Here is a 24,952-nt window from a genome sequence, read left to right on the forward strand (position 1 = left end):
TCAAATCTAAGAAAGGCAAACAATGAAGGTGTAAGATGTAAGAGTTCTTGGTATAATAGGAAACTACATTCAAAGGTATGACTCTAAACATGCAGTGGCTAATGTTTAAATAATAAGTAGAAGCTAAGCAGGGAAGTTATTCATTTGTGGCTAAAAACACAAAGATAATATAAGAGCAAAGGAAATGTTTATAATATTCCCCAAAAGAGCAGTAAGTGAGGGCATGGAAAATTAAGAATTGCACAAAGAAAGACGTAGAAATGTGAAAAGAAAAGAAAGTCAAATGTGACTTTAATGTATTTTAGCAAAAAGCACACAAGCAGATCTATAGATGTGAAGAAAAGATAGAAAGTAAACTAAGGAGAAAATGGCAGAGGAAATAAAGTGAGGAAAAGTGTGAGATCATCCACATGTATCGAAAAATAAACACACAATATTTGATAAATACTGAGTTTTTTTCTTTGAAATCCAATTTTCCAGCAGCAATGGAGTTATAACCTAACGTGCACTTTAAGCGTCACAAAGCCCGAAACAATCCAACTTGCACAATCCCTCAACAATGACAATGCAGAACGTCGAAGGATAACATTAAATTTTCTCAAATCCTATGAGGTCTTTATCTTTCTGCTTGTGTCATATGTGGTCTGAGTCCATGCCAGCTATTGATTTGCCCATTGGACAAGGCGCCATCTCTCTGTTTGTTCTGCAATCCCTACAGGGATTTGTTGTATTTCAGTTCAGCATGAAGTTATATTTAGAGATCTGTCTGAGGAGTTTTGACCACAGTTCATGTCACAGCATTTTCCTGCAGCCTCGTGTTGCAATTTTCCTTTCTTGCATAATCGTAAATCAACAAATTATACTTATATAGTGAAAACTGTTTCCTTGAAACCTGAATCACCCAAGTCCTGCCAACCCTTTCCCTCACTGTAATACTAGAAGTATTCAGATGCAAATACGAATGCAATTCCCAGATGTGTCATACTGTCCCTGGTCTTTGAGTTAAGTCAGCATCATCAAGGACCCACCGAGTACTGTGTTTACAAATCTGCTGTGCTGCTACAAGTAAGAATTTCATTGTTCCATTTTGGTACATATGACAATAAAACACTTTTAACCAGAGGGTGATGAATCTGTGGAATTCATTGCCAACGACAGCTGTGGAGGCCAAGTCATTGGGTATTTTTAAGGTGCAGTTTGAAAGATTCTTGATTAGTAAGGGTGGCAAAGGTCACAGGGAAAAGGCAGAAGAAAGGCGTTGAGGGAAATATAGATCAACCATAATTAAATGGCGGCACAGACTCGATGGGCTGAATGGTCTAATTCTGCTCCTATGACATATGAACTTGACTCAAGTCATTATTGGTAATAGTATTGGTTTATTAATAATCACATACCATTTTGCGTACTATCCAGGCACATCATACCATACATGATCATGATGAAATCATACATAAGTACAAAAGTAGTGTAAAAAGAGAAACAGAACAGAGTGCCAAACATAAATGTTAAAGCTACAGAAAAAATGCAGATAAAATGAAAAGTGCAAGGGGTGCGTTAGGCTTAGGGTTAGGTTCGGCCTATTTTATTTAACTGATTAGAGAAAAAACAATTTCACTGCTGTAAGATATCCCGTTGTATGGATGGAAATGATAAACGTTAATTGATAGTTGTATTGTAGGGGAGTACACTATTTTCTCAACAGGAACTCACGATAAATACGGTTGTCTCCTTCATATGCACTGGAAATGGAGAAGCTCATTCTCACGATTGTGTAAACTTCATTAGTTCCAGATGTACCACATGACTTTACACAGAAAATATAGATTCTAAATTGAAAAGTTGCAAAAACAGAACTCGATACAGTGAGTTTATACTACTCTTATATTTGTTTCACAGAGTTTTATGACACAGGAATAGAGGAGTTTCTGCAATTCTGTGCACATATAAGGCTTGCTGGATCCTAATGGACCCAGATAAATCATTCACACTTTTATGATCAGTTGCAATTATGAAAGAAGTGAGTTATTTGTCTACTTATTTTAAAGCCTATTTACCTTGGCTGCTTATCTATCACTCTATGTTAAGTTTAGATTACCTAAGATTAGTTTGGAGATACAGCGTTGAAACAGGTCCTTCGGCCACGAGTCTGCGTCGACCAACAATCACCCGTACACTAGTTCTATCCTACACACTAAGGAAAATTTACAGAAGCCAATTGACCTACAAACCTGCTCGTCTTTGGAATGTGGGAGGAAACCAGAGCACCCGGAAAAAACTCACTTGGTCACAGGGAAAACGTGCAAACTCCACACAAACAGCACTAGTAGCCAGGACCGAACCCGGGTCTGACGCTGTAAGACAGAGCGCCATTTTGTAATTGTCAATTTATTTTAATTGGACAAGCATGGCATAAATGTTTGACGTAAGATTGGAGTTTGGTTGTATTCTGCTCAAGTATGACTCAATTCCATTTCATCATTTTTTGGAAATTGTTCACTCAGTATCGCTGTCCCACCAGGAATTAAATGGAAACATCCAGCCAAACCACACACCAACTCCTACCCCATCCCCAAACCCCCGACTGAGTTATATTCCCGTCATTAACAACTTTCAGCTCAACAAACTCACATTCAACAGGAAGCAACTTGTAGGGTCTGTGTACTCTGGCTGACCTAGAAAGAATAAACTGAATCCTACCAGCAGATTTTTCATTGAGAAACCTTTTGGTGAGGCTTGTGTCAATGAAAGCATTGAAGAATGGATCAAATCACTTTATTAAATATTATGCAGATTAATGCACATGGTTTCTTGTTATGATGAGTATGGGTTAATGTAAGCAGTTGAAAGGGCCATCGCAATGTAAGGAAGAACATATTTTAAATAATATTTCAGTGGGAAAATAAAATTACTGTAAAAACCAATGAAATAGAACCATGGTGTTATTGTGGTATATTGATTACTGACTGTGGTTGATTAATTACAATTGCATCATTTAAAATAATTTTAGTTGAGGAATTGTGACAATCAGCAATTTGGTTATTCCTGTAGTAACCAGTTATTTATGATGTTTTTATCATTAATTGAGGTCAGCTACTTCAGAAGCAACTTACAAGCAGCGACACTTCCACATCGTAAATCTAAGGTTTACAGTTCATGTCAAAACACCCAGTCGTCTAGATGCTGAACGTTACTATTGTCAGTGTTTAAGAGGGAACTGCAGATGCTGGAGAATCGAAGGTTACACAGAAAAGCTGGAGAAACTCAGCGGGTGCAGCAGCATCTATGGAGCGAAGGAAATAGGCAACGTTTCAGGCCGAAACCCTTCTTCAGACTGACTTACTATTGTCAGTGTTGTGAACAGTTTGGAAGATACACTCACTGCTTGCTGGCTTGTTTTCATCGATTGCCAGATCATAAAATCACACTCTGGATAAAACTGTAACCTACGATTGTTTCAAATCTTTGAAAATTTGTATGCATTATTCGTACAAAGAATATAATCACCCTGCAAGCCCTTTTGTGAGTTCAAAGGGTTCTCCCTTTTTCTCGGATTGTCTTAAAAGTCCTGCTTCATAGGCTGCTTGATGGCTAAGCTGTTTCTCAAACTATCCTTCAACAATGAAATTCAGTTGAATACAAATGACATAATCAAGAATTGTACAATAGTAATGGTAAATTGATTCTTAAAAACAAAAGCAAACTCATGACTCACCTTTAAACTAAAATAAAGCAAAAATGTCGTAAGACACAAGTCTTTAAGAGCCGTCTGGTAATTTTTTTACCACTTTATAGTTTGTTTCATACAAGCACCATCTTGCCTTTAGCCCTTCTATCAGTTTTACAAATTTGCTAGATTGCTAGCTGCAATTACTCATGAAGTCTCCAGCCACATTGTCAGGCCTGCACAGATCAGTTGGCAGGAGTATCCCCGTACATTTTTAACTTCTGCCTACAATATTTTGGAGTTTCATATCTGCCTTAAGATGACTACTGTCATCCCAGTGCCAAAGAAAAAGAAGGTATCTTGCCTTAATAACTATAGCCTGGTGCCTCTGACATCCACCATCATGAGGTGCTTCGAGAGGCTAGACTGAACTGTTCCAAAAGCCCACTAGGGTCAAAGACAATTGACAATAGGTGCATGAGTAGGCCATTCGGCCCTTCGAGCCATTCAATGTGATCATGGCTGATCATCCACAATCTGCACCCCGTTCCTGCCTTCTCTACATATCCCCTGACTCCGCTCTCTTTAAGAGCCCTATCTAGCTCTCTTTTGAAAGTATCCAGAGAAGAGAACTGGCCTCCACCGCCCTTTGAGGCAGAGAATTCCACAGACTCACAACTCTCTGTGTGAGTCAGTGTTTCCTTGTCTCCTTTCTAAATGGCTTACCGCTTATTCTTAAACTGTGGCCCCTGGTTCTGGACTCCCCCAACGTCAGGAATTATGTTTCCTGCCTCTAGCATGTCCAAACCCCTAATAATCTTATATTTTTCAATAAGATCCCCTCTCATCCTAAACTCCAGAGTATACAAGCCCAGCCGCTCCATTCTCTCAGCATATGACAGTCCCGCCATCCAGGGAATTAACCTATGCTGCACTCCCTCAATAGCAAGAATGTCCTTCCTCAAATTAGTGGACCAAAACTGCACACAATACTCCAGGTGTGGTCTCAATAGGGCCCTGTATAGAGTCATACAGTGTGGAACCAGGCCCTTTGGCCCAACTTGCCCACACCGACCAACATGTCCCATCTACACTAGCCCCAACTGTCTGTGTTTGGCCCATATCCCTCTAAACTTATCCTATGTACCTGTCTAAATGTTTCTTAAACATTACAATAGATCCTGCCTGAACTACCTCCTCTGGTAGCTCGTTACATGCACCCAACAAACACCCTTTGTGTGAAAAGGTCATCCCTCAAGTTCCTACGAAATCTTTCCCCCTCAATTTAAACCAATGACCTCTGGTTCTCGATTCCCCTACTCTGTGCAAGAGACGCTGTGTGTCTACCCAATTTGTTCCCCTCATGATTCTGTACACCTCTATACAATCACCCCTCTTCCTCCTGCACTCGACTATGCTCTGTTCTCTGTTTATTTTCTCACGTGCACAACCTGATGTATTCACATTTGCCATGATCTGCCTGGATAACACAAAAATAGTTTTGTTACTATAAACATGTGACAATGATGAGTAGAGATTAATGTAGTCAGATTCCAAAAACATATTGCAGGGAGTGAGAGAATACTATTCACAGTATATGTACCCTTTTAGTTACATTAAAAATGTTAATGTCAAGTAATTAATTTCATTCCAACCAAAGTCTCGGATCTGATAAAAAATGACCCATACAGTAGTTGATTTTCATTCCTGCAGTAATCTTTTTGTTGGAAATGTAAAACATTTTTGTTTGTGGATTGCCCCGACCAAGCGTAAAGGGCCTGTTCCACTTTCCCGAGTTATTCACGAATTCTCCCGAGTTTTCAAACTCGCAGAATGTTCGTAACGAGTCCGTAGGAGTCCGTGGGTATATCGTAGCAGCTCATTACGCCAATCGTAGGTACTCGGGGCATCAGGTAAGTTGGGACGTTCTTTCCAGCCTGATGAAAAATGTCCACGAGTAAAAAAATAGCCCCAAGTACCTACGGCAGGCATAACGAGCCACTACGATATATCCACGGACTCCTGCGGACTCGTTACGAACATTCTGCAAGTTTGAAAACTCGGGAGAATTCATGGATAATTCAGGGGAATTCGTGAATAACTCGGGAAAGTGGAACAGGCCCTTTACGCTCCCTCTGGTACTGACTGGTGCCATATACTCACCAACATCTATGTGAAAAAGTTATCCTTCAGGACCCTTTAAAACATTTGCCTTTCCACCTTAAACCTGTACCCACTAGTTTTAGACTCCCCTCGTCTAACTGTGGTGTGATCTGGATAAGGAGCTTTCAAAGGCGGTTTAGTGGAAATTAGGAAGAGTCATTGGAGAAATATCAGATTTCCTTTGCCTTCTGAGAAAGTAGAGGCTTTGATGAGCTTTCTTGGCTGTGGTGTCAAAGTGTATAGACTAGGCCAAATTGTTGGTGATATTTACAACTAGGAATCTGAATCTCTCAGCCTTCCCCATTTCAGCATCATTGATACAGAATGGGACGTCCTCTACCCGCTTACTGAAATCGTTGGCCAGCTCGTTCATTTTGCTGACATTGAGGGAGAGGTTGTTGGTCCGACACCAGGCTACGAAGCTCTCCATTGCCTACCTATATTCAGCCTTGATAACGCTTGAGATCGAGCCCATTCCAGTAGTGTCATCTGCAAACTTGTAAACTGAATTAAAAGCAGAATTTAGCCGCATAGTTCGAGTGTATAAGTATAGTAAGGGGTTGAGAATGGAGCTGTGCCAGTGTTCAGAATTATCCGAGAGGATGATTTCCTGATAGCAGTCTATGTGTTTCAATGACCAAAATCCTGTTGCAGAGGGTGTTTTCTGGGACCTAGCTCCAGATATCCATATTAGGATATCCATATCAAATTGAGAGAAATCTCCCTTGAATTTGTGATGCTATGGAACTCAACTACACATAAGTACTATTCTTATTTAATGGCCACAAATTCAAAGTTCACTGTTCACTGGCTGCACTTATTAAATGCAAAGAATGAAATAAGTAGGTTGAATGAGCAGTTCAATGATTTATTTTGAAAGCAACTCTTCCATGGTATTTTCCATGAATTTGGAAGAGTGTGCAGGCTTAGATTTATTATAGGTGCCATTGGCACAAGCCTGTGCAGATACACAATTTTGTTCACCCCATAATCTGTTTACTAACTGCTCATACAATTATGCCCAGCATTCAGGTGACACTTGAAGCTCTTGTTTGATTTATTGCAAGTTTCCACCATTTGTGCTTCAATGGTCTTGAGTAATGGAGAAAGAAAAGAAACAAGCTGAAGACAGGATCTTATGACCTATGCAGTTAACAATACTAAACTGTCAACGCCTGTTCCTTCCACCTCCAGCCAAATGAACATGTATTTGATGACCCTTTTGAATTTCAACTCGCTAACTTAGCTCACCTGGCTGAGTCTGTACTCCGCAAGCCGTGAACTTTTTCCCTTGCCTCCCCAATGCACCTGTCAATTTTGCCCGGGGCAAGCATTCAAAAATTTCAAGCTATTTCCGAACCACATCATATGGAAACGGAGAAACATGTGAGATAGCAGAATCTCAAGGTTCCAAGGTCGAGATGCATTCGTGCAAGAGGGGAGAGAGGTCAAGTTACAGGGTAGAAGGCTAACAAACAAATGAGCACAGAGCAAAAGCGCACAGCAGGGCAAGAGTTCAGTTAATTCACCCAGACGATCTATTCCAGACGTGGTAAATGATACATTATTGGATCCAGATCTGCAACTGCTTTGTATATATTACATTACCAGGACCAAGCCCACTTAAGTGTCATTAGCCAAAGCGCAGAAATACTGTTATTGTTCAAACCTGTTTGCTGAGAGTGCTTTAACTGAGCTGGCAATGCATTGTTTCACTCTTTTCCATTCCAAATGACCACTCAACCACAAAATTATACAGCATAACCGCCAAATAGTAGAACACCCAAACTGATGATTTTAATAATATACCAAGCATTGTACAATCCAACAGATTACACAAAGTAAACAATGATAAACAATGAGTTAACCATACTATACGCAGTCAAGACTGCCAAATGCTAAGTGTTATTAGCTCCTCATTAATCAGTCTCTATCTTAGAAAGAGGAAGCTATTGCAGATAAAGGGAGCTTTTGCAGATAACAGATAAAGAATGTTCCTATAAAGACAATGCAGCTTTCACAAACAACACCAGCTACTGTATTCCCAATTTTACCAAAGATTGATAGAACTTGCTCATGCTAATTAACTTTCCCTCAGGTTACTCACTGGGTAGTAACACAACAAAACACAATTAAGTGACTAAAAGAAGAAAATATGCAGGCAAAAATACTGTGCTGCTGATTATAGCTACTGGCCTGGTCATTGTAACTATGTAGGTTCAGTCTGAAGAAATGTCCTGACCCGAAACATTGCCTATCCATGTTCTCCAGATACGCTGCCTGACCTGCTGAGTTACTTCAGCACTGTGTCTAGATTTTTTTAAATTATCTTTCCTTCCATTTTTTTCCGCCCCTTGCCAATGTCTCCATTGCTACATAACATGCAATAAGCTCATCGGCCAAGTTGCCAAACCATTTGCCTGCATTTGGTTCATAGCCCTCTAAACTTTTCCTACCAATTAAAAAATAATAATCAACCTAGTTCCCATTCAAAGTTGGTGAGGAGCATGTCAAGGAATGGGAATTAATGTGTTTTTATCCTCTGGTGTATCATGTACAGTCCACTTCATTGCAGGTTCATTGACATGTGGTTTTATGCTGCACTTATCTTACATCTTGGATAGTGATAACATTCTGAATTCAATCACAGTAGGCAATAGACAATAGGTGCAGGAGTTGGCCATTTGGCCCCTCGATCCAGCACCGCCATTCAATATGACCATGGCTGATCATCCCCAATCACTACTCTGTTCTTCCCTTCTCCCCATATCCACTGACTCAGCTACTTTTAAGAGCCCTATCTAGCTCTCTCTTGAAAGCATCCAGAGAACCTGCCTCCACCGGCCTCTGAGGCAGAGAATTCCACACACTCACCACTCTCTGTGAGAAAAAGTGTTTCCTCGTCTCCATTCTAAATAGCTTACCCCTTATTCTTAAAACTGTGGCCCCTGGTTCTGGACTCCCCCAACATCGGGAACATGTTTCCTGCCTCTAACGTGTCCAAGCCCTTAATAATCTTATATGTTTCTTATGTGTTTCAATGAGATTCCCTCTCATCCTTCTAAACTCTAAACAGAGTGTACAAGCCCAGCTGCTCCATTCTCTCAGCATATGACAGTCCCGCCATCCCGGGAGCACCCGGGGAAATCCCACACGGTTATGGGAATAATGTAAAAACTCCGTACCGGCACTACTCATAGTCAGGATCGAACCTGGGTCTCTGGCGCTATAAGGCAGCAACTCTACCGCTGTGCCACCGTGCCGTCCTTTGATGGAGTTGATGTGAAGATTGAGTTCCATATGTTGAAATTCACATACATTACTTAAATAAACTCTATTAATCAGTCTCTATCTTAGAAAGAGGAAGCTATTGCAGATAAAGGGAGCTTTTGCAGATAACAGATAAAGAATGTTCCTATAAAGACAATGCAGCTTTCACAAACAAAGCGGTGTGAGAGCTGTCTGAGTGAAATTCAAGGTGATACCGCGATGCGATGAACAGGAAAGTTGGCGCTGTAATTAAGATGCTGAAAAAGCACAGTGTGCAGTAAGACCTTTCAAAAAGAATGTGTTCCTGGTCCAAATTAAGCCATGTAAGGTTGTAAGGATGCAACCTTATGGGCCTGTCCCACTTAGGTGATTTTTCAGGCGACTGCCGGCGACTGTCAGTGGAACACGCGCACGCGCACACACGCACACGCACACGCACACACACACGCACACACACACGCACGCGCACACACACACACACACACACACACACACACACACACACACACACACACACACACACACACACACATCGCTTCTCCTTCACCAGCCCGTGATGCAAGTGGGGACAGGGGGGGGGGTGGGGGGGGGGGGGGGGGGGGGAGACCAGATGAGTGGAGACAAGTTTTTAAGAAGTCAGAGATACATGGCTATGAAGCTCGGCGGACATTTAACATTACCGGTCGGTTATCCTTGGTTCTGAAAACTACTGCTTACGTTTTTTTTTCCCAATGAGCCAATGAAATTCACGGGTCAGCACTGGCTACAACCTACGAGAACCTTCGACCTCCTGGCAACCCACTAGGACCTCCTGATGACCCACCTACAGCACGAGAAATCTCGCTACTCTTCATGGCGGCTTCATTCTGGTCGCCGCTAATTTTCCGACATGTTGAAAAATTTGCGGCGCCCATAATGAGGCCGCAACTAGCTTCCAGGATGTGGGAACTCCTCTCGACCACGAAGGTGACTCCCCAGCAACCACCGGCGAACATGTGGCGACTGCATAGTCTCCTGCAGTCTCCTAAGTGGGACAGACCCATCACTAATAGATTAGTTTGTCTCTTTGGTGAATCTTTGGGTGGTGCACACACGACAAAAGATGGGTTGAGAGTGGGAATGCAAAATCAATATAATCCAACAATGTAGGCGATTGTAGAAGGTTATAAATTTGAGATGCAAAATCAAACGGCAAACGCCAGTAATTAGACGGTGGTGTTGAAAATAAGTCTCAACACTGATTTTGCCACCTTCCTAAATCAAGAGATGAGGGCAGAATTTGTGTGTGAGCACATTATTAAATATGCAAGATTTAACACTTGACTATTCATACCAAATCACCACATCAATGGAGACAATTTCCAAAAGCATTAAAATATTTTGGCCAGTTCATAAAGTCAGCGTTAAAATCATAAAATGATAAATATGTACTTTTGTGCCGCCTTTCACAAATTCGGGATATCCCAGATATTTTACAAGTAATGAGTAACCAAGATACTACATGCCTGAAATACACATTTAGCACGCACCAAATGAATGCCTCCTAGAACAAACCACAGTTGTAAAATGGTAGCAGGATTAAGGTTTAGGTTTATTATTATCACATGTACCAAAGTATGTTTTGAATGCTATCCATTGAAATCCGATACATTACGCATTAATACAAGTAAAAAAATACCAGATTGATTCCTGGGATGTCAGGACTTTCATATGAAGAAAGACTGGATAGGCTCAGCTTGTACTCGCTAGAATTTAGGAGATTGAGGGGGGATCTTATAGAAAGTTACAAAATTCTTAAGGGGTTGGACAGGCTAGATGCAGGAAGATTGTTCCCGATGTTGGGGAAGTCCAGAACAAGGGGCCACAGTTTAAGGATAAAGGGGGAAATCCTTTAGGACCCAGATGAGAAAAACATTTTTCACACAGAGAGTGGTGAATCTCTGGAATTCTCTGCCACAGAGGGTAGTTGAGGCCAGTTCGTTGGCTATATTTAAGAGGGAGTTAGATGTGGCCCTTGTAGCTAAAGGGATCAGGGGGTATGGAGAGAAGGCAGGTACAGGATACTGAGTTGGATGATCAGCCATGATCATATTGAATGGCGGTGCAGGCTCGAAGGGCCGAATGGCCTACTCCTGAACCCATCTTCTATGTTTTTATTAGTACAATAGGTAAAGCAGTGTAAGATACAGAGTTTACAATATAGTTCTCAGCATTGCAGCTACATAGACATCAGTTACGTAGACAAAGTTCACTCTCCACAATGGGGTGGAAGTGAATTGGACAGTACCCTAGCCTAGAGACCACTCAGGAGCCTGATAACTGAAGGGAAGAAGCTCTTTCTGAGTCTGGTGATGCGCACTTTCAAGCTTTTGTACCTTCTGCCGGACGGAGCAGGAAGATAGAAGCTGCTACCAAAATGGTGAATCAACTATCAAAGGTATGCCAGGTTAGAACTGTCATATAGAGTACTTGAGTCATATTGCATGGAAACAGGCCCTTCAGCCCATGTCGTCCATACAGATCAAGATGACCCATCTGAGCTAGTCCCATTTGCCTGCTTTTGGCCCATATCCGTTTAAATGTTTTCTATCCGTGTACCTTTTAAATGTTGTTATAGTACCTGCCTCAGCTATCTGCTCCTGCATCTCATTCCATAGACCCACCACACTCTTAGTGAAAAAGATGCCTCTCAGGTTCCCTTTAAATAATTCCCCTCTTAAATTAAACCTGTCTTCTAGTTCTATCTCTCCCCTCTCCCCCCCTCCCCCCCCCCCCCCTCCTTCCCTCCCCCCCCCCACCACCCCCACCCCCTCTCTCTCCTCCCAACCTACGCAAAATATTCTGTTCATTCACAATGTCTAATCCTATGAAATACGATAAGATGCTACTTTATTGTTGTTGAGGCCAGAAGGTATTTGAGGCCAGTTCATTGGCTATATTTAAGAGGGAGTTAGATGTGGCCCTTGTGGCTAAAGGGATCAGGGGGTATGGAGAGAAGGCAGGTACAGGATACTTAGTTAGATGATCAGCCATGATCATATTGAATGGCAGTGCAGGCTCGAAGGGCCGAATGGCCTACTCCTGCACCTATTTTCTATGTTTCTATCTCTTGTTTTCACACATTTCCCTTCCATATCTCTGTGCCTCAGCCTGACGAAGGATCTCGACCAGATACGTCACTCATTCCTTCTCTCCAGAGATCCTGCCTGTCCCGCTGAGTTACCCCAGCATCCCACTGAGCATTTTGTGTCTATCTTGGGTAAACCAGCTTCTGCAGTTCCTTCCTACACTCTGGACCATCCTGCTCCAAGCCTTGTCTGTGGAGGTACTTAAATATTTTGTCCAAACCTTGCTTCCTTCTCAGGATCTGAGTAAACCCAATGAACTCCTGTTAAAAATACAAAACTTACAACAATGTAGAATGTACTCACCTTAAAAGCTGTAAGTGGAAGGACCTACCCCTTGATGGTGGATTATGTTCCCACCCCTTACAATTCATCCCAATTTGTTTTGCCTTCATTAAAGATTGCAGTGATCCAGGATAACTTAAAAAAATTAGGTTTGTGTTATATTGATGATATCTGAATAATTAGAAATGATCCTCTGTCTCTTTAATCATAGTTAAAAGAAACACCATTATGAAGTCTGTGATGAAAATGACTTTTATGGTTTAAATTGAAAAGTGGCTAAAATGTCAACCTATTCCCCAAGACATAGAAACATAGAAAATAGGTGCAGGAGGAGGCCATTCGGCCCTTCGAGCCAGCATCGTCATTCATTGTGATCATGGCTGATCGTCCCCTATCAATAACCTGTGCCTGCCTTCTACCCATATCCCTTGACTCCACTAGTCCATAGAGGTCTATCTAACTCTCTTTTAAATCCATCTAGTGACTTGGCCTCCACTGCCCTCTGTGGCAGGGAATTCCATAAATTCACAACTCTCTGGGTGAAGACAGGCCGGGGAGGACAAGCCGGTTCATAAATACTAATATACCTTAGGAATACAAATATACCTCAGGACGTTCAGAAATACAGTACAGAACACTGGCATTGCATTAAATGCAAAAATCAGAATGTCTCCATTTACATGTCTGAAGAAGGGTATCGACCCAAAACGTCACCTTGTCTCTAGAGATGCTGCCTGACTTGCTGAGTTACTCCAGCATTTTGAGTCTACCTTCGATTTAAACCAGCACCTGCAGTTCTTCTCTACACGTCTCCATTTACATGTTTGGTTTGTATTAGGTTTTCCGATCTTATTGCCTAAGGCAACTTAAATAATTCTGACATTCAGAATCCTCCTGCTGCTGTACAATGAATTAAATAATTATGAATTAAATGGGCATCCAGAGAGCTGCTCATGTCAGTGTACTCATGCATCTCAGCAAGAATCGCTGACTTTTGAAGAGGAAGGGTAAAATCTTGAAGGGAAGAAAATAAAACTGGTAATACAAATGTAAACATGTATTTTTTTTAACAACGGTAGCAATTCCAAGGATGTAGCTACCCTTAAAAACCAAATCTAATTTTAAACGAACCTTTAAAAGGCACATAAAAATTGAAATGAATTTTAATGTTTTCTTTCTATTAAGGCTTTTTAGATAGGACGAATGTTCAAACATGGTGTGGTAATTACATTACCGGGGGATATTGCTCGGGGGAATAACAGAGCCCCCTGTGTGAAGAAGCAAAAGCTACTTTGATTGGCTATGAGGTATTCTTCAGTAAAAATAAACCTTAACTTATACTAATTGTGCTCTTTCACACTGCCCAGCTCAATAGATAATTTTGTTTTAAAAGTACCGAGCCATTATAATTATAACCAGAAAATAGAAATACTGAAGCATTCAGGTTAATTCTTAGTAACCATTTCATGGCCAAATGAACTGCATTCCCAGGAATGTCTAAGATTAAAAAGTGATTTTCTATATATTAAAAAAGGTGGAAAAAAAGGAGTTTATTTCCAATGGTTGTGAATCAACAAGGGCACGTTACATACACATCAGGGACAGACTTTTCAGGAATGAAGACAGTAAACAGTATGACACTCAAAGGACACTAGAAACTCAAAACTCTTTTACGCAAGCACCAGCAGGTGCTGGGTCAGTACTTGAGTTTAAATCTCCATTAGCTAAATCAATTTGAAATAAGTTGTCGATCAACTGTGATCTATCTGGATGCCAAAAAAGGCTTGTAGGCTTGGATGGTCTAATTTGTTCGAGCATTCATGTCTTCCCAAAAAACTGTTGTTGGTCATACACAGAATTCACTGGAAAAATAATGGTAAGATAAGTATGTGTGTTATAACTAATGCAAAAGAAAAGCCCGTAGAAATTTACAAGCAGGAATCCTGGTTAAGTATTAGTAAAGTTGGCTACGCCACCAATAATTCATCTTACAGAGCTTGTTGTAAGATGCTCCATTACAGCAAATCCCCAGCTAGAACTTCCCACTTCTCATCAGTTGCATACATGAAATAACCAATAATTGGTTAGTATATATAAATTGTGACAATTTAAGGAACTAGGCTATGAGGGCTCGCCGTCAACAAAGCCTTTGAAAATTATTTTCAAAATTAAACATTCAAAACAATCACAAAGGTGACATTATTGCGAATGGAACATTGGTTTGAAAATCAGTAGGTAACCAGGGACATTGCTCCCCAGCCAATAACAAAATTCAACTTCACACGACCAGGTTAGCAAACACCATACTGAATGTTCAAGTGCCCTTAGGGAGCTTTGAAACTCATCCAGCATGGTTGTTACTGACAAAGATTATACACAGCTGTGCAGCTTAAGACCAGTTACCAATAATTACAAAATGAGAGCCAAAAATATCCTCTGAAAAAATGGAGTTTTTGTTTTTCAAAAAGAAAGTACTTGAATTAAATTTTCATTATATTCCTTATTGCATCAAATGACCTCTCATCTGACTTTACAAATATACAAGTTGAATAACTGCTGCAGTATTTGTTTTTTGTAAAATAAGCTGGAAGACTGGAAAAAATTAAATTGTGGTCTCTTTTTATTCTGGGACACTTTGTGTTTATGTTAAAATCAACAAAAATATGCAACTTCATTAAAACCCTGGTCCCAGGCTCCAAACTAATTCATTTCATGTTTTATATCAGGTTTCATTGTAGCAATCTACCGTTCATTCTCATAATTATAAAACAGGAGAGGTAGAAGAATGCAAAAACAACTCGAATACTGTAAGTGGACCATGAGGTAAAAATCTTTTTTTCTTTTGCTCCCCATGACCAGAGAAATCACCCAGCAGCAGAAACATTCCATTGCATTCAATGGTCATTGTCCTTCAGAATCCACTTATGCACCAGAAATATTTTATTCCGATACATTACTTATGAAATCGACATAATTACTTTGTGTCACTTTTGCAATTAATTTAAATTTAAAATACAAAAGGAAATTATTGGACACAAATGATGTCTTGGCCTGGATTTTTTTGGTAGTGCCATGTGGACTTCCAAGTGTTTAAATGAACAAATATTTTTGAATTAATTAAAATAATTTTGGTTTTATTTAAAGAAGTAACTTTTGAAATTCATTTAGTTTTTAATCATTTTAATATGTTTCTAAATATCAACACTTTTGAAGAAGGTTGATGAGGGCAAGGCCAGAAGACGTAGAACAGAATTAGGCCATTTGGCCCATCGAGTCTGCTGTGCCATTCGATCATGGCTGATCTATGGCTCCGTTTAAAAATTCTGAATGTCTTAGCCTCCACCGCTGCCTGTGGCAATTAATTCAACAGATTCATCACCCTCTGACTAAAGAAATTGCTCCTCATCTCCATTCTAAAGGTACATCCTTTTATTTTGAGGCTGTGGCCTCTGGTCCTAAACTTTTGCATTATTGGAAACATCCTTTCCACATCTACTCTATCTATTCCTTTCATTATTCAGTAGGTTTCACTGAGAATCGCCCCTCATCATTCTAAACTCCAGTGACTGCAGGTCCAGAAACTTCAAGGAAGGCTTTAGACACTCTCAATATGGACTTTAGTATAATTTAGGATAATTAGATACATGGGATACATGGAAAGCTAGCTAACCGGATACACAATTGGCTTCATGGAAGTTAAGCAGAGGGTGATGGTTGAAGGATGTTTTTCAGACTGGAGGCCTGTACTAGGGAAATGTCACAGGGATCAGTGCCGGGCTCCTTGCTGTTTGTGGTTTATAGCAGAGGATAAAGGGGCTGTCCCACTGTACGAGCTAATTCAAGAGCTCTCCCGAGTTTAAAAAAAAAATTAAACTCGTGGTAAGCACGTAGAATGTACCTAGCGGGTACGCCGGAGCTCGGGACGTCTCTTAGCCATAATTCTCCGAGTTCGAATCAGGGGAAACTCGGGAGAACTCTTGAATTAGCTCGTACAGTGGGACAGCCCCTTAAGACTGATGACTAACTTTGCAGATGCCTTTAAAATAGGAGAAATCATAGACAGAGAAGATGGTTATCAAAAATTACAGCATGATCTTGTTCAGCTGAGCAAGTGGGTTGAGAAGTGGTTAATGGAGTTAAATGCAGATAATAATGAGGTGTTGCATTTTGGGACGTCACACAATGGCAGGACTTTCATAGTGAATGGTAGGGCCCTGGGGTGAGCTGTCGAGCAAAACAATCTCGGAATATAGGTACCTAGTTCTCTGAACGTAGCCTTTTGGTTCATTGGTCTTCATCAGTCAGGATATTCAGTAGAGGTGTATGGATGGTATGTTTTAGTTGGTCGAGACATTGGTGAGACCGCATTTGGTGTTCTGATCCATTACATCTTTTCTATGGTCACCCTGCCATAGGAAGGATGTAATTAACCTGGAAAGAGTGCAAAGTAGATCACAAGGAATGTTGCAAGGGCTCAGAGACCTGAGCTGTAGCGAAAGGTGGTGCGGTCTAGGACTTTACTCCTTGGACCACAGGAGGTTGAGGGTGATCATATAGAGGTGTATAAAACCATGAGGGGAATAGTTAGGGTGACTGCAGGTGTTTTAGCCAGGGTGTGGAATCAAGACATAGGGTTCAGGTGAGAAGGGAAAGATTTAATAGGACTCTGAGGGGTAATCTTTTTATTCAGAGAGTGGTGTGTGGATGGAACGACCATCAGAGGAAGTACTTGAGGCAGAAACTATGACAGATTTTAAAAGACACTTGGACAGGAAAGGTTTAGAGGGATATGGGCCAAATGTGAGCAAAAGGGATTAGGTTAGATAGGGCATCTTGGTCAGCACAGACAATTTGGGCCAAATAATCTGTTAATGTGTTATATGACTATGACTATCAAGAAAATTCTGAAGAATGGAACAATCTTGACTGTTGGCAAATATGAGCTTGTGCCTTGACCATCTGTCCAAAGTTTCCAGGGTGATTTCAAGAACAGGAATTGTTCTCTTACGTTACTTGACTCAAGACCCATTTGCTCCAGAACTGACTTGGCTCGAAAATCAAACATAAAATCCAATACACTCTGCAAAATCCAGGCCGTTGAATGAAATGTATTTGAAATCTTAACTTCTGGTAAAAACCTTTTTTGGCACAGTATTATACATTACCAATACTGACAGTCACATCCCAGCTTCTATACTCAAAGAAATGTATTTGAAATCTTAACTTCTGGTAAAAACCTTTTGGGCACAGTATTATACATTACCAATACTGACAGTAAGGTGTGCACACACAAATCTAGATATTTTAATTGTGATTGCGATCCGCAAAATAAAAAAAATAAAAAAATGACTATTCTGCTCGTAAAAAGGAATGCAAACTCTCAACAAGAATTCACATTTTTTGAAATTACTGTGGGAAGTTTTTTTTAACCTTGGATTTAAACTTAGACTATTTTAATTCTGCTCTTCAGTAATGATCATTCTATATTGAATGTTTTACAAAATGCAAAATTAAGAGTTAGAATGATAGAGGCATACAGGGCCCTCCATAATGTTTGGGACAAAGACCCATCATTTATTTATTTGCCTCTGTACTCTACAATTTGAGATTTGTAATAGAAAAACAATCACATGTGGTTAAAGTGCACATTGTCGGATTTTAATAAAGGCCATTTTTATACATTTTGGTTTCACCATGTAGAAATTACAGCGGTGTTTATACATAGTCCGCCCATTTCAGGGCACCATAATGTTTGGGATACAGCAATGTCATGTGCTTTCCCCCCCCCTCCTCCCCCGTGAATGTTTAGTGTTTTGTAGCATAACCTTTGCGTGCAATGACTGCTTGAAGTCTGCGATTCATGGACATCACCAGTTGCTGGGTGTCTTCTCTGGTGATGCTCTGCCAGGCCTGTATTACAGCCATCTTTAGCTAATGCTTGTTTTCGAGGCTAGTCCCCTTCTCTTCAACATATAAAAGGCATGCTCAATTGGGTTCAGATTGGGTGATTGACTTGGCCACTCAAGAATTGACAATTTTTAGCTGTGAAAAACGTCTTTGTTGCTTTAGCAGTATGTTTGGGATCATTGTCTTGCTGTAGAATAATCCGCTGGCCAATGAGTTTTGAGGCATTTGTTTGAACTTGAGCAGATAGGATGTGTCGAGACACTTCTGGAGTATTGTGTTCAGTTTTAGTCCCCTAATTTGAGGAAGGACATTCTTGCTGTTGTGGGAGTGCAGCGTAGGTTTACAAGGTTAATTCCCGGGATGGCGGGACTGTCATATGCTGAGAGAATGGAGCAACTGGGCTTGTATACTCTGGAGTTTAGAAGGATGAGAGGAGATCTCATTGAAACATATAAGATTATTAAGGGCTTGAACACGCTAGAGGCAGGAAACATGTTCCCGATGTTGGTGTAGTCCAGAACCAGGGACCACAGTTTAAGAATAAGGAGTAAGCCATTTAGAACGGAGACGAGGAAACACTTATTCTCACAGAGAGTGGTGAGTCTGTGGAATTCTCTGCCTCAGAGGGCAGTGGAGGCAGGTTCTCTGGATGCTTTCAAGAGAGAGCTAGATAGGGCTCTTAAAAATAGCGGAGTCAGGGGATATGGGGAGAAGGCAGGAACGGGGTACTGATCGGGGATGATCAGCCATGATCACATTGAATGGCGGTGCTGGGTCGAAGGGCCGAATGGCCTACTCCTGTACCTATTGTCTATTGTCTATTATCTGCAAACGTATTAATCAGGCCACATACATTCTCATTGAATCATTGATATAAACCACAAACAGCAATGGCCAAAACCAGCACAATCCCCGAGGCTAATTAATTGTCACAGGCATCCAGTCTGAACAATATACTTCCACCACCACCTTCTGCCTCATTCCATGAAGTCAATTCTTTATCCAGCCAGCTCGCTCTCCTTGGATTCTAGAGCAGCCTACCATGGAGAACCTTATCAAAGTATTTACTGGTCCATATGGACAACATCTACTGTCTTTCCCTCGTCAACCTTTTTGGTTACATCTTGAAATGACTCAATCAAATTTGTACGACACAATCTCCCATGTACAAAATCATGCTGACAATCCCTAATCTATCCAACTACAAAAATCTTATCCCTCAGAATCCTCACCAGTAACTTATCTACCTCAGATGTTGGGCTCACTGGTCTATAGTTCCCAGGCTTTGCAGCACTTTTTCAACACAACTACTTTTCCCCCCTTCCAGCTATCTGGCACGTCAACCGTGTTTAACAATGATTCATATATTGCAGCTCGGACCCCTGTAATTACTTCTCTCGTTTCCCACAGTGTCCTTAACTATATCTGATCAAGCCCAGAAGATGTATCAACTCTCATAGGATGTCCAGAACCTGCAAGCATATATGCTAGCATTTATTTCAAGAGGGCTTGAATACAAAAACAGATATAATGCTGAGGCTATATACTGTAAGTCAGGCAGCTTTTGAAGTATTGTGAGCAATTTTGGGTATCATATCTGAAGAAGGTTGTGCTGGCTCTGGAGAAGAATGATCGCAGGAATGAGTGGGTTAACGTATGGTGAGCATTTGACGGCACTGGGCCTGTATTTGACGGCACTGGGCCTGTACTCGCTGGAGCTTAGAAGAATGAGGGGGGGACCTCATTAAAATTTACCGAATAGTGAAAGGCTTCATAGCCTCAGAATTAAAGGACGTTCCTTTAGGAAGGAGATGAGGGGGAATTTCTTTAGTCAGAGGGTGGTGAATCTGTGGAATTCTTTGCCACGGAAGGCTGTGGAGGCCATGTCAATGGATATTTTTAAGGCCGAGATAAATAGATTCTTGATTAGTATGGGTGTCAGGAGTTATGGGAAAAAAGGCAGGAGAATGAGGTTAGGGGGGAGAGGTAGTTCAGCCACGATTGGATGGCGGAATGGCGGAATGGACTTGATGGGCCAAATGGCCTAATTCTGCTCCTATCACTTATGACCTTATGAAGCTCCTCGACTGTAATATGGACTGTCCTCAGGACATCTCCATAAACTGTCCTGAGTTCTCTTGTAATTATTATTTTCTCCATGGTAAAAACAGAGGAGCTACTGATTGATTTTTATTACATAGCTCTTTGTTAACATTCGAAAACTAAACACAGTGTCTGGAAATTCTACTGTGTTATGTAATAGAATTTTATCTAAAACCTAATCACTGTTTGCAACTGGCAACTTAGTGCACAGACAGCTGCTTCATGAAGTTTTAGTAGTTTCCTTAATGTTTTTTGTGCAAAAGGATCCCTATCCATTGCCCCGACCAAGCTGGAACCTTGAAAGCTTTAAATCTAAAACATAAGTTGCTGCAATATTGCAGCCAATGCAAAGCACAAATGTTGTAAGACTACTCCCTCCTGTGAGAGAAAAAGATAAATCAGAATTCAAAATGTATTGTGCAATCTTTCCTATTATGTAACTGCAGATTTAATTCAATGTATTTATGAAACTACCATAAAGCACCCCCAGATTTGCTATTCAAAAGTTTCTAACAAATAAATATTTGGCGATCCTCAAACGATATGAATTTCATAATATGAAATATAATACCACAATTTCATAATATACAAATGTATTACAATAACCAAAAATATGGAAAAGCAATTGAATGTGATATAAATTTCTAAACTACATGGATATACAAGACATGATGGCTGAAGTATTTTTGGGATGGGAAGTTTTGACAGGAACACCCACAAAACCACAAAGAAAGCCTCTAAATCCCAGGTCTGTTAAGCTGCACTATTTAGAAGGATAAAAGGCAACAGTGTTCGCACTGTCAATATGTTATGGGTTACACTGAACTACGGATGCTTTATTGAAAACATCTGTGAAAAATTCACTTGAGTAAGAGTACATTCTTGATGTGTCAAGTTTATTACACTGGAAAGTTTCAATGACATTATACAAAGCTAACATTTGCGGAAAATATTAATTCTGATGTAAACTAAACAATGTGTTGCGGGAGGGAATGGGTGTCAGGTTGCAGTCCTACTTGAGTCTATCACTATGCAAGGACAGCACACTTAAAGAAAACAGTTGCAGTTGGTGGGCATTTGAAAATTCATAGTTAATGAAAGTTTACCCAGCATGGATTTGATAAAAACCATGTTTGGCAAATAGAAAAAAAGCTTTATGAACAAATGGCCAGTTGTATAAAGTGAATGAACTACTTCTTATGTAAGGTATTTCAGAGACAACCGCGCGGAAAGAAAATTGGGGAAATGCTGCAAGATGGATGAAAAATTAATTGACATACAGGAAATAGAGACTTAACATATATGGAGCTACTTGGGCTGGAAGTGGTATCCCCCAGATTCTTCATGGCGGTCTCAGGGGACACAAGCTTGAAATTTGCTGATGAATGCAGAAGGTATGAGAAACAAATACAAATATTGTAAAAATATTTCCTGAGAATCAATGATGTGATGGTGCTCGACTTAGCCAGAGCTATTAAAAATCTTAGCCAGATGTTTCTGATTGTTTCAGACAAGCAGATGCAATCAAACTATTAACAATTAAAACAAATTGTAAAAATATAAATTCCTGTAAAATATTTTTAACACAAAACCAGATCTCTTCAGTCGAGGAATAAATTTAAACGAGGGTTGCGGGTTTATGCACTGAGCTGCCAGTGGAGGTAGTTAAAGCAGATATTATAACAACATTTAAAATATATTTGGACAGGTACTCCCCATAGATAGGGAAGATTTAGATGTATATGGGCCAAATGTTGGCAGGTGGGATGAGCGTAGATGGGGCATCTTTGTCAGCATAGGCAAATTATGCTGAAATGTCTGTTTCTGCATTGTTTCTGCTCGATACCTTTATGAGATAAATGAGTGAAATTAGATTAAAACAGTCAGTGTTGTAAATACTGAAAAGGCCAAGCAGCATCTTGGAGAGAAAAACAATGAGCTTTCCTGGGAACTGGAAGACACATACATAGAAACATAGAAAATAGGTGCAGGAGGAGGCCATTTGGCCCTTCGAGCCAACACCAACATTCATTGTGATCATGGCTGATTGTCCCCAATCAATAACCCGTGCCTGCCTTCTCCGCATATCCCTTGAATCCACTAGCCCCTAGAGCTCTATCTAACTCTCAAATCCATCCAGTGATTTGGCCTCCACTGCCCTCTGTGGCAGGGAATTCCACAAATTCACAACTCACTGGGTGAAAATGTTTTTTCTCACCTCAGTCTTAAATGGTCTCCCCTTTATTCTAAGACTGTGGCCCCTGGTTCTGGACTCGTCCAACATTGGGAACATTTTACCTGCATCTAGCTTGTCCAGTCCTTTTATAATTTTATATTTCTATAAGATCCCCCCTCATCCTGCTAAACTCCAGTGAATACAAGCCTAGTCTTTTCAATCTTTTCTCATATGACAGTCCCGCCATCCCAGGGATCTCTCTCGTGAACCTACGCTGCACTGCCTCAATCACAAGGATGTCCTTCCTCAAATTAGGAGACCAAAATTGTACGCAATACTCCAGATGAGGTCTTACCAGAGCCCTATACAACTGCAGAAGAACCTCTCTACTCCTATGTTTAAGAGGGAACTGCAGATGCTGGAGAATCGAAGGTTACACAGAAAAGCTGGAGAAACTCAGCGGGGGCATGAACTTCTCCCAATTCTGTTAGTCCTTGCTGTCTCCTCCCCTTCCTCAGCTCCCCTGCTGTCTCCTCCCACCCTCCAGCCTTCCGGCTACTCCTCCTTTTCCCTTTCTTGTCCCCACCCACCCCCACCCCTGATCAGTCTGAAGAAGGGTTTCGGCCCGAAACGTTGCCTATTTCCTTCGCTCCATAGATGCTGCTGCACCCGCTGAGTTTCTCCAGCTTTTCTGTGTAACCCTCTCTACTCCTATACTGAAATCCTCTTGTTATGAAGGCCAACATTCCATTAGCTTTCTTCACTGCCTGCTGTACCTACACGCCAACTTTCAAGGCCAACCGGGTCTCGCTGACCTAACCTAACCCCCATGAGATAATAACCATATGATCATTTTTGAGTGAATGAATGACTTTAATCAAACACCAGTAAAGAGTAATTGAGCAATTTCATCACTTTTACTTTAAATACTATCAGATTGATTAACAGTATCGGTTTCTTTTAATATTTAATTTTGCCCACATTCTGGGATTAGCTACTGGCTTTCTGTCTTTGAAAAAGAAAATGGGCAGTTAAGTAGAATGTAGAACAGTACAGCACAAGAACTGGGCCTTTGGCCCACATAATGCCAAGACCAACTCTTATCTACCTGCAAACAATCCATATCCCCCCATTCCCTGTATTTCCCCATGCCTATTCAATAGTGTCTTCAATACCACTATCGTGTTGACACAACCACCACTCCCGACAGCAAATTCCAAGCCCTCAGCACCCTCAATTCTATTTGTTGGAGCATTCACTTAATTTGCAAATGTTGCCAGATTGAATAATTAAATGACGAAAAAGCTTACACAAGTGCAAATTTATAATGTTTAAGAGGGAACTGCAGATGCTGGAGAATCGAAGGTTACACAGAAAAGCTGGAGAAACTCAGCGGGTGCAGCAGCATCTATGGAGCGAAGGAAATAGGCAACGTTTCGGGCCGAAACCCTTCTTCAGACTGATCAGGGGTGGGGGTGGGTGGGGACAAGAAAGGGAAAAGGAGGAGTAGCCGGAAGGCTGGAGGGTGGGAGGAGACAGCAAGGGAGCTGAGGAAGGGGAGGAGACAGCAAGGACTAACAGAATTGGGAGAAGTCGATGTTCATGCCCCCGGGGTGCAGACTCCCCAAACGGAATATGAGGTGCTGTTCCTCCAATTTCCGGTGCTGCTCGCTGTGGCCATGGAGGAGACCCAGGACAGAGAGGTCGGAGGCGGAGTGGGAGGGGGAGTTGAAGTGCTGAGCCACCGGGAGGTCAGCTAGGTTATTGCGGACCGAGCGGAGGTGTTCGGCGAAACGATCGCCCAACCTCCGCTTGGTCTCACCGATATAGATCTGCTGACATCTAGAGCAGCGGACGCAATAGATGAGGTTGGAAGAGATGCAGGTAAACCTCTGTCGCACCTGGAACGATTGCTTGGGTCAATTCTCTAGGCCCTCACCACCTCATCTTCACCATGGACGTCCAATCACTATACACCTCCATCCCCCACCACGATGGTCTCACAGCCCTCCGGTTCTTCCTCGACCAGAGAAGCAACCCATACCCAGCCACTGACACTCTCCTCCGCCTAGCGGAGCTGGTCCTTACCCTCAATAACTTCGAGTTCGACTCCTCCCACTTCCTCCAAATACAAGGCGTAGCTATGGGCACACGCATGGGCCCCAGCTATGCCTGCCTATTTGTAGGTTACGTCGAGCAATCCTTGTTCAATACATACCAGGGCCCAATCCCCAACCTCTACCTCTGCTACATCGA

At 41.3% G+C, this 24,952-nt stretch overlaps 1 protein-coding gene and 1 long non-coding RNA gene across 2 annotated transcripts in view; one reads left to right on the forward strand and one right to left on the reverse strand.

Annotated features, from left to right (window-relative positions):
• The window catches only part of LOC129706998 (uncharacterized), a 34,231-nt gene extending 29,157 nt beyond the window's left edge, over positions 1 to 5,074 (forward strand). Inside the window, exon 5 of the long non-coding RNA XR_008725127.1 lies at positions 3,094 to 5,074. This is a non-coding gene — a long non-coding RNA (uncharacterized LOC129706998). The remainder of the gene's footprint in view (positions 1 to 3,093) is intronic.
• Positions 1 to 24,952, reverse strand: part of gmds (GDP-mannose 4,6-dehydratase) — a 645,529-nt gene that overhangs the window by 267,413 nt on the left and 353,164 nt on the right. The gene's annotated exons all lie outside the window — the stretch shown is intronic.

This window comes from Leucoraja erinacea, chromosome 2, assembly GCF_028641065.1.
Source record: "Leucoraja erinacea ecotype New England chromosome 2, Leri_hhj_1, whole genome shotgun sequence".
Classification (NCBI taxonomy): Eukaryota; Metazoa; Chordata; class Chondrichthyes; order Rajiformes; family Rajidae; genus Leucoraja; species Leucoraja erinaceus.